Genomic DNA, 14,332 nt, shown 5'->3' with positions numbered 1-14,332 from the left:
ATTGTTATGAGCTTCAGGTTTCAGAGAAGCTGAGGTTTCAGAAGAAAATTGCACAGTGAGAGGAGAGCTTGCATAGAATTCCCCACATACTTACAGGGCTGTTAAGTGATGTCTGTAGTTTCCGTTAGTGTTCACATTTCTTTATTTATTTTTCTTTTCTTTCTTTTAAATCTTGCAGTGGCTTTAATTTTCTTTTTTCTTCTTTTATACTTTATTTTTTATGGGATTTTTTAATTTCCATTTTAAATGTTGTCCCCTTTCCCCAGTTTCCTGTCCATAAACTTTCATCCCATCTCCCCCTACTTCTATGAGGGCATTTCTCCACCCATCCATCCACCGCCTTCCTGCCCAGATATTCCAGTACACGGGGGGAGGGGTGGTGTCCAGACTTGGCAGGACCAAAGGCTTCTCCTCCCATTGGTGCCTAACAAGGGCATCCTCTGCCACATATGCAACTGGAGCCAAGGGTCTGTCCATGTGTACTCTTTGGATCATGGTTTAGTCCCTGGGAACTCTGGTTGGTTGGCATTGTTGTTCTAATGGGGTTGCAAGCTCCCTCAGCTCCTTCAATCCTTTCTTGAACTCCTCCATTGGGGACCACATTTTCAGTTCAATTGTTGGCTGTGGGTATCTGCCTCTGTATTTGTCACACTCTGGCAGAGCCTCTCAGGAGACAGCTGTATCAGGCTCCAGTCAGCATGCACTTCTTGGCACCAGCAATATTGTCTGGATTTGATGACTGTATATTGGCTGGATCCCCAGGTGAGGCAGTCTCTGGATGGACTTTCCCTCAGTCTCTGCTCCAAACTTTGTCTCCGTATTTCTTTCTATGAATATTTTTGTTCCCTCTGCTAAGAAAGACTGAAGCATCTGCACTTTGGTCTTCCTTCCTCTTGAGCTTCATGTGGTCTGTAGATTACATCTTGGGTAAACCAAGCTTTTGGGCTTATATCCATTTATCAGTGAGAGCATACCATGAGTGTTTGTGTGTGTGTGTGTGTGTGTGTGTGTGTGTGTGTGTGTGTGTGTGTGTGTGTGTGTGTGTGTGTGTGTGTGTGTGTTTCAGTTACCTCACTCCGGATGATATGTTCTAGTTCCATCCATTTGCCTATGAATTTCATAAAGTCATTATTTTTGATAGCTGAGTAATATTCCATTGTGTAGATGTACCACATTTTCTGTATCCATTCCTCTGTTGAAGGGCATCTGGGTTCTTTCCAGCTTCTGGCTATTATAAATAAGGCTGCTATGAACATAGTGGAGCACGTGTGTCTTTGTTGTATGTTGGAGCATCTTTTGGGTATATGCTTAGGAGAGGTATAGATAGGTCCTCAGGTAGCTATGTGTCCAGTTTTCTGAGGAACCACCAGACTGATTTCCAGAGTTGTTGTACCAGTTTTTAATCCCACCAACAATGGAGGACTGTTCCTCTTTCTCCACATCCTCACCAGCATCTGTTGTCACCTGAGTTTTTATCTTAGCCATTCTGACTGGTGTGAGGTGGAATCTCAGAGTAGTTTTGATTTGTATTTCCCTGATGACTAAAGATGTTGTACATTTCCTTAGGTACTTCTCAGCCATTTGATATTCCTCAGTTGAGAATTCTTTGTTTAGCTGTACCCCATTTTTAATAGGGTTATTTGATTCTCTAACTTCTTGAGTTCTTTGTATATATTGGATATTAGCTCTCTATGGAATGTAGGATTGGTTCACATACCTTCCTGTGAAGTTCTAGTGTACCTGATACATATTCTCCATCTACCCAACAACTTTCCAACCCTTTCGTCTAGGAATCATACAGCACTTCCGAACTGGCTCCTTTCGTTTTGCAATATGAATCTAAGGTTCTACTAAAGTCCATCTGTGGCTTGGTTGCTAATTTTATCATCATCCTCCATAGTATTTTACTGCAATGTTTTATTAAAGTTTCCTTAGTCACTTTTCCATCAAAGGATACTTTTGTTACTTCCAAAATGCAGCAACTATAAATGAACCAGCCATTCATAGTTTGTGTGCTCTGTTCTCAAATGCTTCTATTGTTTGCTGTATTCATCGGTCCAGCCATTCATAGTTTGTGTGGTGTGCTTCCAATGCTTGGATTGTTTGCTGTCCTAATTGTTTTTTTATTGTTTGGTTGTTTGTTTTCATAGAATGGAGACCTAATAATTCTTGGTATGTTTGAAATATAGATTTTTATTGAGTTTTCTAATATTAAAAAGTGCTTCCTTCCATCTTCTGCCTTTCTTTATACTGTTAAAATATATATTTTTCTAATTTAATAAATTAGAAATTTTATCCAAATTATCATTTTTCATCAATGGAATGTGCCTTTGATTATAGGTATGAAACTCTGTCAAATCCAAAGCCACAGAGATGTGTTTTTATTCTAATATATGTATTTGCTGTATTTTACTAAGACACATTTAGATTTTTGCTTTGTTATTACATTTAGTAAAAATCTCATGTTCATTTCACTGACTTTTCTTCCCACAAAAGCCTGAGTCTTTGTCATCCTATCAGTCAACCCATTCTCACACTAATACATCACACCCTAGGAGGCCCATCAGTATTCAGCGTGCTCCACAAATGTTTTCTGAAACTTTCTGTATTCCAAATTTATGCTCAAGTTTTATTTTGTTTAAAGTTAATGCAGGAACTCTTCAGTATAAAGATAAGGTTTCTAGATTTTAGAGGATTTTTAATCCAGCAACATGGATGTCCAGGTGATCACATCCAAAGACTTTCTAGGTCTATGTGATCTGGCTGGAATACAGTCATACCCTTAGTAAAACCTTTTAATCCCAAACAATGAAAGTAAGACGAGTTTATAGAAGGATGCGGTGATGTTTGAAAGTGACAGCTAATGGAGGGGCAGACAAAGTGATGAATCAGAAAAATATTTGACAGATTGAGTCAGAGATAGGATATGCCCAACTCTCATAGCACAGGAAAGAGAAGCTGTTTAAGAGCAACTTGGGAGAGAGTATAAGTCAGGAGTCAGTGGTAAGTCAGTGCTGTGAATATAGTACAGGGGACCTGAGTTTGTTCATGAGTTTATGCAATTCATTTCAGGTCAGCAGATAAGTTGAAGCCAGCGAATAAGAAGGAGGCAAAGATTAGAAAAAATTACCATTAGTTTGAGGCCAAGCAGAACAATTTAGTGAGAAGCTAAAAGAAACCAGATTGAATCAGGAGAGGATTTTAAGCCAAAACAGCTGAATTGAAGTAGTCACAGACTTCAGAAAAAGCTAGAAAAGGATGAGTTTATTTAGCAGTCAGCCTCTGAGATGACGATTACACCTGGTGAATAAAAGATACTTTCACACTAGATGCAGTCCATGAATATTTTATTATGAGCTAAATTTTATGAATTAAAAACTAAAGCACAATCACAACTTTGCAACTAAAACTGTTCACTTGTTATTTTGAGTTCGCTCGTGATCTCCTATTTTGCTGCTTTGAGGACTCTGATGAGTTTAGCTCATGCACATCTCAAAGGCTATTCTCCTGTGAGAGTTTAGTCCTAATGTTCTGCTTGCTTGATCTGAAGTGACAGCTTGTCAGACACTGGTCCACTGACAATGCAGTGATAGGATACAGCTTTTCTTTTCTTACATTCAGATGGCCACAAGCATCATGAGAGAGAGAGAGAGAGCTAATAGACAAACTCACATGAAGGCCTGTCCCAAAATGACAGCAAAGAAATAAATAGAACAACGCGATAGCTAGGTCTGTGCTGGCGAGGATATGGCTATTAAGACTCGGAGGAGGATTGGAGAAAACAATAAGGATCCAGTCCCCACTCCCACCTGTTCCAGCTGCTTGTAATCTCGTGGGAGCCACAGCATGTGAGATGAGGAAGGTTGCCCCGGCGTTGGCACTTCTCAGTAGTCACTGTCTATGCCAGCCAGGAGACTTGTCAGGGATGGAACTGCTTTTGAGTCACCAATATGAACTTGGAATCTGACATTCAGTTGCCTCTTCTGTCTCTATCTGGGATAAACAGACATTTCTCTGTCCACCGAGGAAAAGTCATACAGGACACAGCCAGCTTACTGCTACAGTGTTTATTGCTTTAAGCATGTCAAGCAGTCACACTCATGACAAATCTTGAAAGATTTGAAAGGCACCATGGGTTTTGGATGGTTACACAGCATAATAATATTCTTCTGAGAAACAGAAACCTTATTGTGAGTGAATGATAAACACAGGCCTAGCAGAGGGAGAAGTCATAACTTTCTGTTCTCTCCAGAGTTCTCTTTCCTACATTCAGAAGCATCTTACTGTTCTTCCTGTGTAATAGACCAAGGCCAATGAATGGTGAGACATGCTCTCATCTCAGCAGTAATACGGCAATTAAAGTTGATAGAGAAGTGAACGCGTACATCCTTAAAGCAGAAACCCAGTAGCACTTACTTGCCATGCTTGTATTAAAAGACCTTATTTATTTGCAAATTTAGAAAGAAAAAAAAAAACAAAAATGAATCCAAGTAGATAGGCTGGTCCTGCTACAAATTATTAACAATTATAAGTTTTTTAGCTGTTACCCAGGGGCTAAATTTAAAGGTTTAAAATTGAGAATATGCTGAACACAACTATTCCATAAAACCAACTATTACTTAATTTTAACATCATGCTATACTTAAGTACGCATACATGAACTCTGGGTAAATAAAACTTAAACATGCATCTATATTTTATCATTATCCTTAGTTCCACGAGAAGAAATAAAGAATTGCATTAGAGATGCCCTAGACGGACTGTCTACAAGATGATCCTGAAGTGGGAGGAAGCACAGAGAGCAGTGTTCCAGAATGTTTGCCACTTCGTCTCTTTCCACAACAGAACCTGAGAAGGTGCGAACAGCTTCCAGAAGATGTGCAGAGCAGTCAGGATCCTCCAAGGACAGAGTCTCTGGACAGCACCCTGAGATTTTCGTTAAGGCAGGACAGCCTGATGTGTAACCGATGTTTCTGCACAGGGACCCCTCAGGACTGCTTGCTTCTACTGCCAGCAGTGGTGGGTGACTCTGTACATCGTAGGCAGCTCCCCACATGTAACTCTTATCCTAAATGAAGGTGGTAGCTTTCACTCTTCTTGCACACAAGCACCATGTACAGCAGACAAATGACTCCACTGATATTTCTCAAAACGTAGGCGATTCTGAAGCCAGCGGGTAAATGCGTGTGTCTTCTTCCTTCTGGGCGAGCTTCAGGAACAGTTTATGTGAAGCCCTGGTGAGTTTGAGGTCCCTTTCCCTCACACAGCAGCAGACTGAGTAATGAAACCTGATGTTATCTTTACCCACTTCCTGCTCTTAATCTTATGGCTCTCTTGCCTCTGCTGCTTAGGATAACATTCCAGATTTCTCTATTGGCATCCAAGCTGTCCTGTGTCTGTCTTTTATAACCGAAGTGAACAGAGGAAGCAGATGCTTGACATGCAATTCTAGAAATAAATGACTCAATGCTTAGGAAATCATGAGACAGCTGCCAATCCGCAGGCAGATGATTGACACTTCACACCTTGCAAATATCACCTTAGAAACGGATCATGGATGTGAACGCAAGGCCCCAAATTCTGAAACTAGAAGAAGACTTAAGAGAAACAGCTCAAGTTGTAGATACGAGGAGTGATTTTCTAGTTGGGACTGCGCAAAAAAGACAGAGAACAAGTACCCACCACAGAGGGATCACACCATATTAAGAATTTTCTGCACATCAAACAAAACAGCATGAACAGGTAGCATACAGACTACCTGTTCCCAGCTATTCCTATGACACAGTGCTAATATCCAAAATAGAAAAGTGACTCTAGAAACATAGGATGAAATGGTTTTAAAAATTGACAAAGTATCTATAAAGACATTTCTTAAAAGCAGAAACACAAAAATGAATGAATAAATGAAAAAGACGTTCAAGACCATTAATTATCAAGAATATTTAAAGTATAGTGAGAGGCTATATTATCCCCTTTAGAATAACTGTTCTAAAATAACAGTAGTTTGTGGAGACAGCTGAAGCTGTGAAGGAATCCTTTTTGGTGGGAATATAAGCTAGTAGAACCTTTATCATCAAATGAAATGGAGGCCAGAAAGATGGTTCCGCAGTTAAGAACACTTGCTGTTCTTCCACAGGTCCTGAGATGGTTCCACCACCAACAGACTGGGCAACTTACAACGGCCTTTATCTCAATTTCTAGGAGACCTAATGCCCTCTTCTGACATCCATGGGTACACACACACACACACACACACACACACAGACACACACACAAACACACGCACACAAACACACAAACACATACATGCACACACAATCATAAAACATAAACTAAGAACAATAATGGAGGATCCTTAGATCACTAAAAGTAGAACTACTGTGTGATCAGCTGCAACATTCATAGGAATATGTCTAAAGGAAATTGAAATGACTGGCACAAAATGATTTCTAAACAGATAATGGCTCCTGTCTTGCCCTAATGCTATTCCCTTTGAGTCTTCACTGGGTGGAAAACCCCATGACTAGTACTGAGCATGCTAGGCAAACAGCTTGTACGGGACGAACAAATGTAACCATGTCTCAGGACACGATCACATCTCTTGCTTTAAATAACTCCATAAGCTTTGATTTGCCTGCAAAGCATTTCCACAATAATCATACAGATGACTCCCGCCAGCTCCCATCTCCACACCCTTCTCCTCAGCTCAGCTTGACTCTGTGCAAGCCTTAGTCCCAGATATAGGAGTTCTCACCAAGTGTCTCACCCCTCTAGGTCTATGAAAAGTGAATTCCTGTGGCTCCATCATCAATTTGCAGCCTACATTTTGTTGACTCATCCCTATGGGCAAATCATCCCATCTCACCAGACTCACATCAGTGAACCTGTACATCAAGATCTATGGAGAATTCTATTCCAAAAAGAGATTTACTTAGTCTCAAGACAGCAATTTTCAGTTTCCTTGACTGACAAAGTCCTTCTAGGCAAGGCTTTTTTATTCAATGTTCTTTCCAAGAGCAGCCCCCTTTCATTCTCCCTTTATCAGCTATGGTACTCATCCTCCTTCCCAATCCTTTCTCTCCTCATTATCTTTCATACAGCTGTTGTTCTGAGCAGTATTGAGACAGCAGCTATCAAGGACTTTCAACTGGAATGTCTCTTACAGAGATCATGACTCCTTTCCTAGAGAAAACTATTCAGCCCCAAAGCAACATGGCCTATCCCTTACATAATATAAATGGCCAAGAAGTTAGGCCTAGAAGTGATTTCTCAATCGGACCACTCAAGTGTACTCACTTTGCATTGAAAGTGGCCTGAAGTTGCTTTTTTTTTTTTTTTTTTTTTTGGTTCTTTTTTTTTTTGGAGCTGGGGACTGAACCCAGGGCCTTGCACTTCCTAGGCAAGTGCTCTACCGCTGAGCTAAATCCCCAACCCCTGAAGTTCCTTTCATTGGGCCTTTCTCAAGCTTGCCTGCCAGTTGCTCTCATCCCTCTTTTTCTTACAGCCTTAACCTTTATTCTCCTTGAGATGCCCCTCTCCTTCCCCTGACTCTGACTTCTATCCTGATGACAGGTGGATCCCTGCAGAGCTTGACTCTCAGCCTTCTTCCTTATCCCTTTCTCTGTTCTGCACCCCAGCACATGATGCAAAATTTCCCCTGCCTGTGCTGGCTCTGGATGTCCATTCTGGCACCTGATCGTGACAATCAATATCCTCTTCAAGAATAGGACAGTGTCAGTGCTCACATTCTTTTCAATATGACTGATATTTCCGAAACTGAAGCCTTATCAGGATTGTTCACAAGTCACTGGCATCTGCTCCACCGTGTCACCGAGGTCACCTGTGTCTCTAACATAGAACTCCAGTGGTATTAAAAGACTCCTTGAGTGAGCCTTCAAAAACAATTACTTGCTATCTTATCTCATGGAAAATGGTATTTCCAAATGTATCAATGGTTGCCAAATCCAGAGAGTCACTGTAGGCCCCAATAAAAATCTTGTTCTTTTATCCTAACTTGCCTCTGAGACTTTAAAAAATCAACCAACCTTGATTCCGACTCTCCTAATGGTAAAGACACTCAGGTCACACCCTAACTATGTCCATCCACTCCAGCTGTTAGATGCAAATTACGAGAATTATAATGGCAAACTCAGACCCCACAGAAAAAAGTGTTAAAACTAACCATTAAGTTGTTTTACAGCAGATATCTACTGGAACAAAAGAGCAAAAATAAAAATGACCAAAAGGCTCAAGATTACAACAACAGCAACAACAATCTCAACAACTCATGCCATTGCAGGAACACTCCAGTGACAGGGACACCATGGTTGACAAGGGTTACTCTTCACTCCTGTTTTAGGTATAGTATGCCAAGTTATTGAAGTTACAGAGACTCAATGAAAGTTCCCCTCTTTTCATCTCATGCCGTGCCATACCTATAATTTAATTAACTGTGTCACTGAAGAGTGTTTACCCCTCTCATCAAAAAAGGAAGCCTGGCCTTACAGGACAAAGGTATGTCTCCTCCCCTGTGGTGCATCTTCTAAACCTCTTGCATGAGACTTACTAACATGCCTGAGAGCTGAAGTGGCCCCCATCCTATTTAATCTAGCTGGTTGAATCCATGTGATTCTCTTTGTGCTGGTAAAATTCTACTCTTCAATGCAGATGTCGTTCCTAGTAGAAAAGTTCACTACAACTTGAAACAAACACCTTTCTGTTTCCTCTACAGTCTTCTCTACCACCACCCAAGAAGTAACCTCAAATGTTCTAGTTCAGGACCCTTGTGTTGACTAATTGCAAAAGGTTACTATGAAGGCACAAGATAATACACGAGCTCTTGATCGGCTCTCCTTACTTCCTACTTCCTTCCAAACCCATATGAATTTGCTAAGTCTTTCCAAAAAGGCAGTGCAATGTTCCATTGTTGACAGCACAGGAGATGATTACTAAAGATTTTTAGGAGAAACACATGGCCTGGATCTAAAACAGTAGTTTTCCTTTCCCAACAACTCAATAACATTACCAAAGGCTATCCCTTGTCTCAGAACAAGAGTAGTCACTGTGATACTCATTCAGGAGTTCAAAACCCATCAAACAAAAGAGGTAAAATCCCACTGAAGAAAAACACTACAACACTACAATTATTCAATTTCTTCTCAAATAGAACTAAAATAATCAGACACTGCTATGGAGCGATCCTAAATAGACAAGAACACAGTGGTCTGAAAGTCATGAACACACACATATGCACTTGCATGCACACACACACACACACACACACACACACACACACACACACACACACACATATATATATATGAATATATATATAAATGAACATATATATGTTCATTTATTCACTTAAGGTCTTAGAACACTGGTCCTAAATCCAATGTTGTTTCTGCATTTACATAATAGTATCAATAGATCATTTGCAGTTACATATGGATTGTGTAAATAAATGACCAACCAAGGTATTTACTCTTTACATTTTTATTTTTCTTCCCAGAATACAATTACCCCACTCAAATGTCAAACATATGTGGTAGGAATATTACTATGTGTCCATATATCTTTACTATACTTTCTTATATTTGGAAACAGTGGGACTTATATTTCAGAACTTTTCCATGATAAGTAAAAGGGATTAGAGATTTCTTTTTATTGTGGAAAAACAAAGTCGCTGCCTGCCAAATGGAATACCCACAGCTCTCTACACCGAATATGGATTCATCAGTCTATCAGACACACGTGGAAACTGATATGTCTATAGATTGTGAAGGATTTGCAGTTAGATCAGGGTGGGGATTAAGACTACTAATGTTTGTACAGAAGCAAGGTGTGGCAGAAATATTTGGCTCCATATTTTTCCATGGTTTACTTAAATGATAAATACAAGTAGGTGAAAATTATGCTTCCAATGTTTCCCCAAAGCTTCTTTCTTGTAATAAAATTTAATTGGGAGATTTGTAATGTAAAAAAGAAACTGTGATTTTTTTTTTCTGTTTGTTTCTATGTCCCATTTAGCACCCCACTGAGTGAAAAAAAATGTGTTTTTTATAAGTGAAACAGACAGTTCTTCACTGGTTAAAATGATAAATGAGACTGAATATGAGATGAGAAAGTAATAAATAAAATAAACAGAACTGCAACTAAATACAATGAAGAGCAGAATAAAGTGCTCATTGTGGATTGACTTTCTGCAATACGTCTCTTTTTAAAAACCTTTACTTATTATTTTTACATGTGTGAGTGGTTTGCCTGCATGGTGTCTATATACCACATGTGTGTCTGATGCTCACAAGACCAAAGGAGGGCATAAGATTGCCTTGGAACATGAGTTGCAGATGTTTGTGATCTATGATGTGAGTGCTGGGAATCAAGCCTGGTCCTATACAAGAGCAGACAATGATCTTAACTGCTAAGCTATCTCTCTGGACCCACGGCTCTCCTGCATTTATGTCCTTGGAGCTGGCTCACCTATAAACCTCACATTCAGAGCCAGTTCTACTGTGCTGCCCAGAAGGGTGCAGGGCCTGTTCTCCCTACTGCTGCAGCAGGTGAGAGGAAGGGCCAGCTCTCCTGCACTCTTGTCTCCCTCTCCTCCCTGCTATAGATGGCAAGGGGCAAGGTCTGGGAGGGCATCTATCCCTTGCTCATGCTTCAACACAGCAGACAAGTTGTGGGGCCAGCTCTTCCAGGCTCACACCCTTGCTATCAGGGTTAGCTGTAATGTGCTGCTCAGGCAAGGTACAGGACCCACTCTCCTGAGTGATGCAGCTGGCTAGGTGCAGGGGCATGTCTCCTGCTTATGACCCAGGACCAGCTATCACACATGCCCAGGTGAGGGATGGGACCAATTCTGTACAGCCCTCAGACATCAACCTTTCTTGGAGTGGCCACTCAGATCAGGGACATCTTCCTGGTAATAGATCCCTGCTGTTGTAGGACAAAGGATGATATGCTAGTGACAACATAGTCCAGGATCTCAACATGGCCCCAGGTGGTACCACTGGCTACTCACATCAGGTTGGTCCTTACTACACTCAAGTTTCCAATTTTGCCTTTCTTTGTTGTGCCCACTTCCTTCTGCTTCTCTTTCTCTTCCATTTCTCCACCACTTACTTGTTCCTCTTAGTGGTGTTTGGGGTCTCTGAGTGTCTGAGGTCATCTCAGGAGTGGTCTCAGGAGTGCTACATCCCTCTAGTGCATTATGGCACTGGTAATGAATCATCTCAGGCATGGTCAGCTCCACCTACAGGCCTTTGCAGTTTTGGATATCTCACGTTAGCTCCCTGTCCAGACCCCACAGCATGAATCTGGTGATTGCCTCCGGCTCACTCCTTACCTGGATCTACCTTCCCTAGTGAATCCATGCAAGAGCTGTCTGTCTCAGGCTCACTCCAGTCTTCCAGTCTGAAGCCCACTGTCCCAGGAGAGGTTCTTCTAGTCTCTGGCTTGGTACCCATCTGGGCATGTCTGGCGCCAAACAGGTGATCCTTTCAGGCTAACTCCTGTCTAGAATCCCTGGCGCTGGACTGGTGGTTATCTCAGGCTTGCTTTTTTTTTTTTTTTTTTTTTTTAACTTGAGTATTTCTTATTTACATTTCGGGTGTTTTTCCCTTTCCCGGTTTTTTCCAGGGAGTGTTAGGCAACTAATCATTCAGATGTTCAAAATGAAACTACAAAGCTTAGACATAGCTTCTCTCCTCTATGACACCTACTGATGTCCATGTGACACAGCAGCCACACCTGCAGTCCTCTAGAGGAAGGTCTGAGGCTGTCTTAGGTCCTATATTCTTCATTGTCTTTTTTTCTTTTATTACTAAGAAAAGTTCCCCAAATCTGACTTGGAACTCATAGCCTTTCTTAGCGTCATGCTCATCTTGGGAGCACAGGACTGTTGTCTGGCTTGTATTGACCTCTGAGAGTAAAGAAGTTTCTCTCTGCAGCCAACAAAGACCACTACAGAAAACCATAACTGACCACGGGGTAAAGACCATCTGACTATGAGGATCCAAGCCCCAATGGTTATATCTGCAACATAATTCTTTTATTTTATTCTTTGAAATAATATATATATATATATATGTGTGTGTGTGTGGGGGGGTATATGTATGTATATGTGTGTGTGCATGTACATAACATATGTATATTATGTATGTCTTCCTCCCAACTTCATGTTCCCCCTCTTAAATTATTTGTTTGTTTTCAATGCATGGAGTCCAATTAACAATGCTCATGTGTGCCTAGGTGTTGAGCCATTCACTGGGACATGAGAAACGTACACCTGTGACCAAAAGTAACTTTCCATCTTCTAACGGCTCTCAGTTCATTATTAGCACCTCTGCTATGGAATGGGTCCTGGGATTCCTACCTATTTTGATGCTGGATTTTCTATTTTGTTTTGCTTACTTGAGACATGGTTTCTCTGTGTAGCCCTGGCTGTCCTGGAACTCACTCTGTAAGCCAGGGCTTGAACTCAGAGATCTGCCTCCCAAGTTCTGGGATAAAAGGCATGTGCCTTCACCACCAGACCTTGATGCTGGAATTTTCCTGACTCGATCTGTGTAGGGAACCACACCTGCTGTGAGTTCACTGTGCAGCCACCATGTCATACCTAGACGACATATCTCACAGTTGTCCTCTCTATGCTGCAGGTTTAACCTTCATTCTAGCCCCTCTTCTCTGATGTTCCATGAGTCTTGGGTCTGGGATAGATACAGATGCTCCATCTATGGCTGAGCACTCATGGTTGCTTATTCTCAGGACTCTGACCATTTGGGAGCCTGCAGTAGCCTTTACCTACTGCAATAAGGAATTTCTCTGACCAAAGCGTGAACTGCACACACCTATGGGTATGAGCACAAGCACTTACAACGCAGATTGGACACATTGCCATTTAGAAAAGCAACATCAGCATGTTCTCGCTTAGGGCCTCTGTCTTCCTTAGTGTATAACTCTTTCTGAGATATTCAAAGCAATGGACGATTATAAAATAATATGGCTTATTACTAATTTATTCTTATTTCTGACAAAAAGTGTATTTCTGTTAGCAATATATTTATATGAAATAATCATATCTGGAAAACATGCAGTATGCAGTCCCTACACACTCAGTAATACGATACGTAAAATTATTTAACCACGTTATATTCACAATGGATGAAGTGCATTTATGGACCAACTTTTTCCTTCCTAAAACTTGCTTTTCTCTAACTTTTTGCAAGCTGTCTCGGCCACTGAAAACGTATCTGTGAATATTGCACAATGAACCAAAAGTATCTTTGCAGATGTTCAGTGGATTTGTGAGTTCCTTCAAACACCCACAAATTTACCCCAGAGCCTCAGCTAATTTTCACTTTGCAGATCTGTGAAATGTTTTAAAATAAAAGAAGCACATCAGGAAATCTCCACTTGGCTGTTTCCTTCTGCCGTAGACACTAACACTTTATCTCTTATCCTGACTTGACATCTTTCTGTGCAATAAATATGGATGCACTCAAACAGCTCATCACACATTGCCTTATGGAGAAATGTCTACCACAAGAGAAAGGGAAAGAACTTGGGACCAGATAGCCTGCTCTGCACTGTCTATGCTGGGACTGGAGGCCTTGATAAAAAGTATTCTATCATATCCAATCTTAACTTTCCATTCTTACTTCTGTGCAATCCAATGCAAATTTCAAATGTTTAGCTTGTCTTTGTGCACTCCTGCATGGGCATTACTAATGACATTAACAGAGTTTGAGGTGTTTCTTTGTATGTAAAATTTGTACACAATAAATGCAGAAATTGAATTACGTGTGTACAGTGCTTATAATATTACATGGTTCCGTGAAGATAGTCAGGATTATGGTCTATGGTTAGTTTCTGACCATAGGCTGATTCTGGCTCATTTCAGCAAGTCAGTAAATAAGCTATGAAGAGATTATACTGATTCCAAATATAGAAATTTATACAAAAATGAGACTATTCAAATGAATAATGAAAATCTAGGTTTTATCTGGTATCTAAGTCAGCATTCATGTAAACAAACATTAACAAAAGGAAAACCCAACTAATAGAAACAGAACAAAAAATAACAAAGACAATGGAATAGTTAAGAGAAAAGAATATTTAAATAACTCTTGTTGAAATGTGTCACATGAACATACAAAAGGAACCAGAATAACACTAACATTTTATCTCTTTCCCTGACTTGACATCTTTCTATGCAATAAATATGGATACATTGAAACAGTTCATCATACGTTTCCTCATGCAAAAATGTCTACCACAAGAGAAAGGGAAAGGAACATTAATCAGAAAGATTAAAAACTTCGATGCA

General features: G+C 40.5%; 1 non-coding gene across 1 annotated transcript; it reads right to left on the bottom strand.

Annotated features, from left to right (window-relative positions):
• Nucleotides 1-11,645: 11,645 nt before the first annotated feature.
• LOC116897591 lies at nucleotides 11,646-11,775 on the bottom strand. Its single transcript, XR_004387594.1, has one exon. It is a non-coding gene; the product is annotated as a small nucleolar RNA SNORA17 (small nucleolar RNA).
• Nucleotides 11,776-14,332: the final 2,557 nt, after the last annotated feature.

Source organism: Rattus rattus, chromosome 3 (genome assembly GCF_011064425.1).
Source record: "Rattus rattus isolate New Zealand chromosome 3, Rrattus_CSIRO_v1, whole genome shotgun sequence".
NCBI lineage: Eukaryota > Metazoa > Chordata > Mammalia > Rodentia > Muridae > Rattus > Rattus rattus.
The sequence above is the reverse complement of the archived record's forward strand: the minus strand, read 5'-3'. Positions and strand labels throughout refer to the sequence as shown.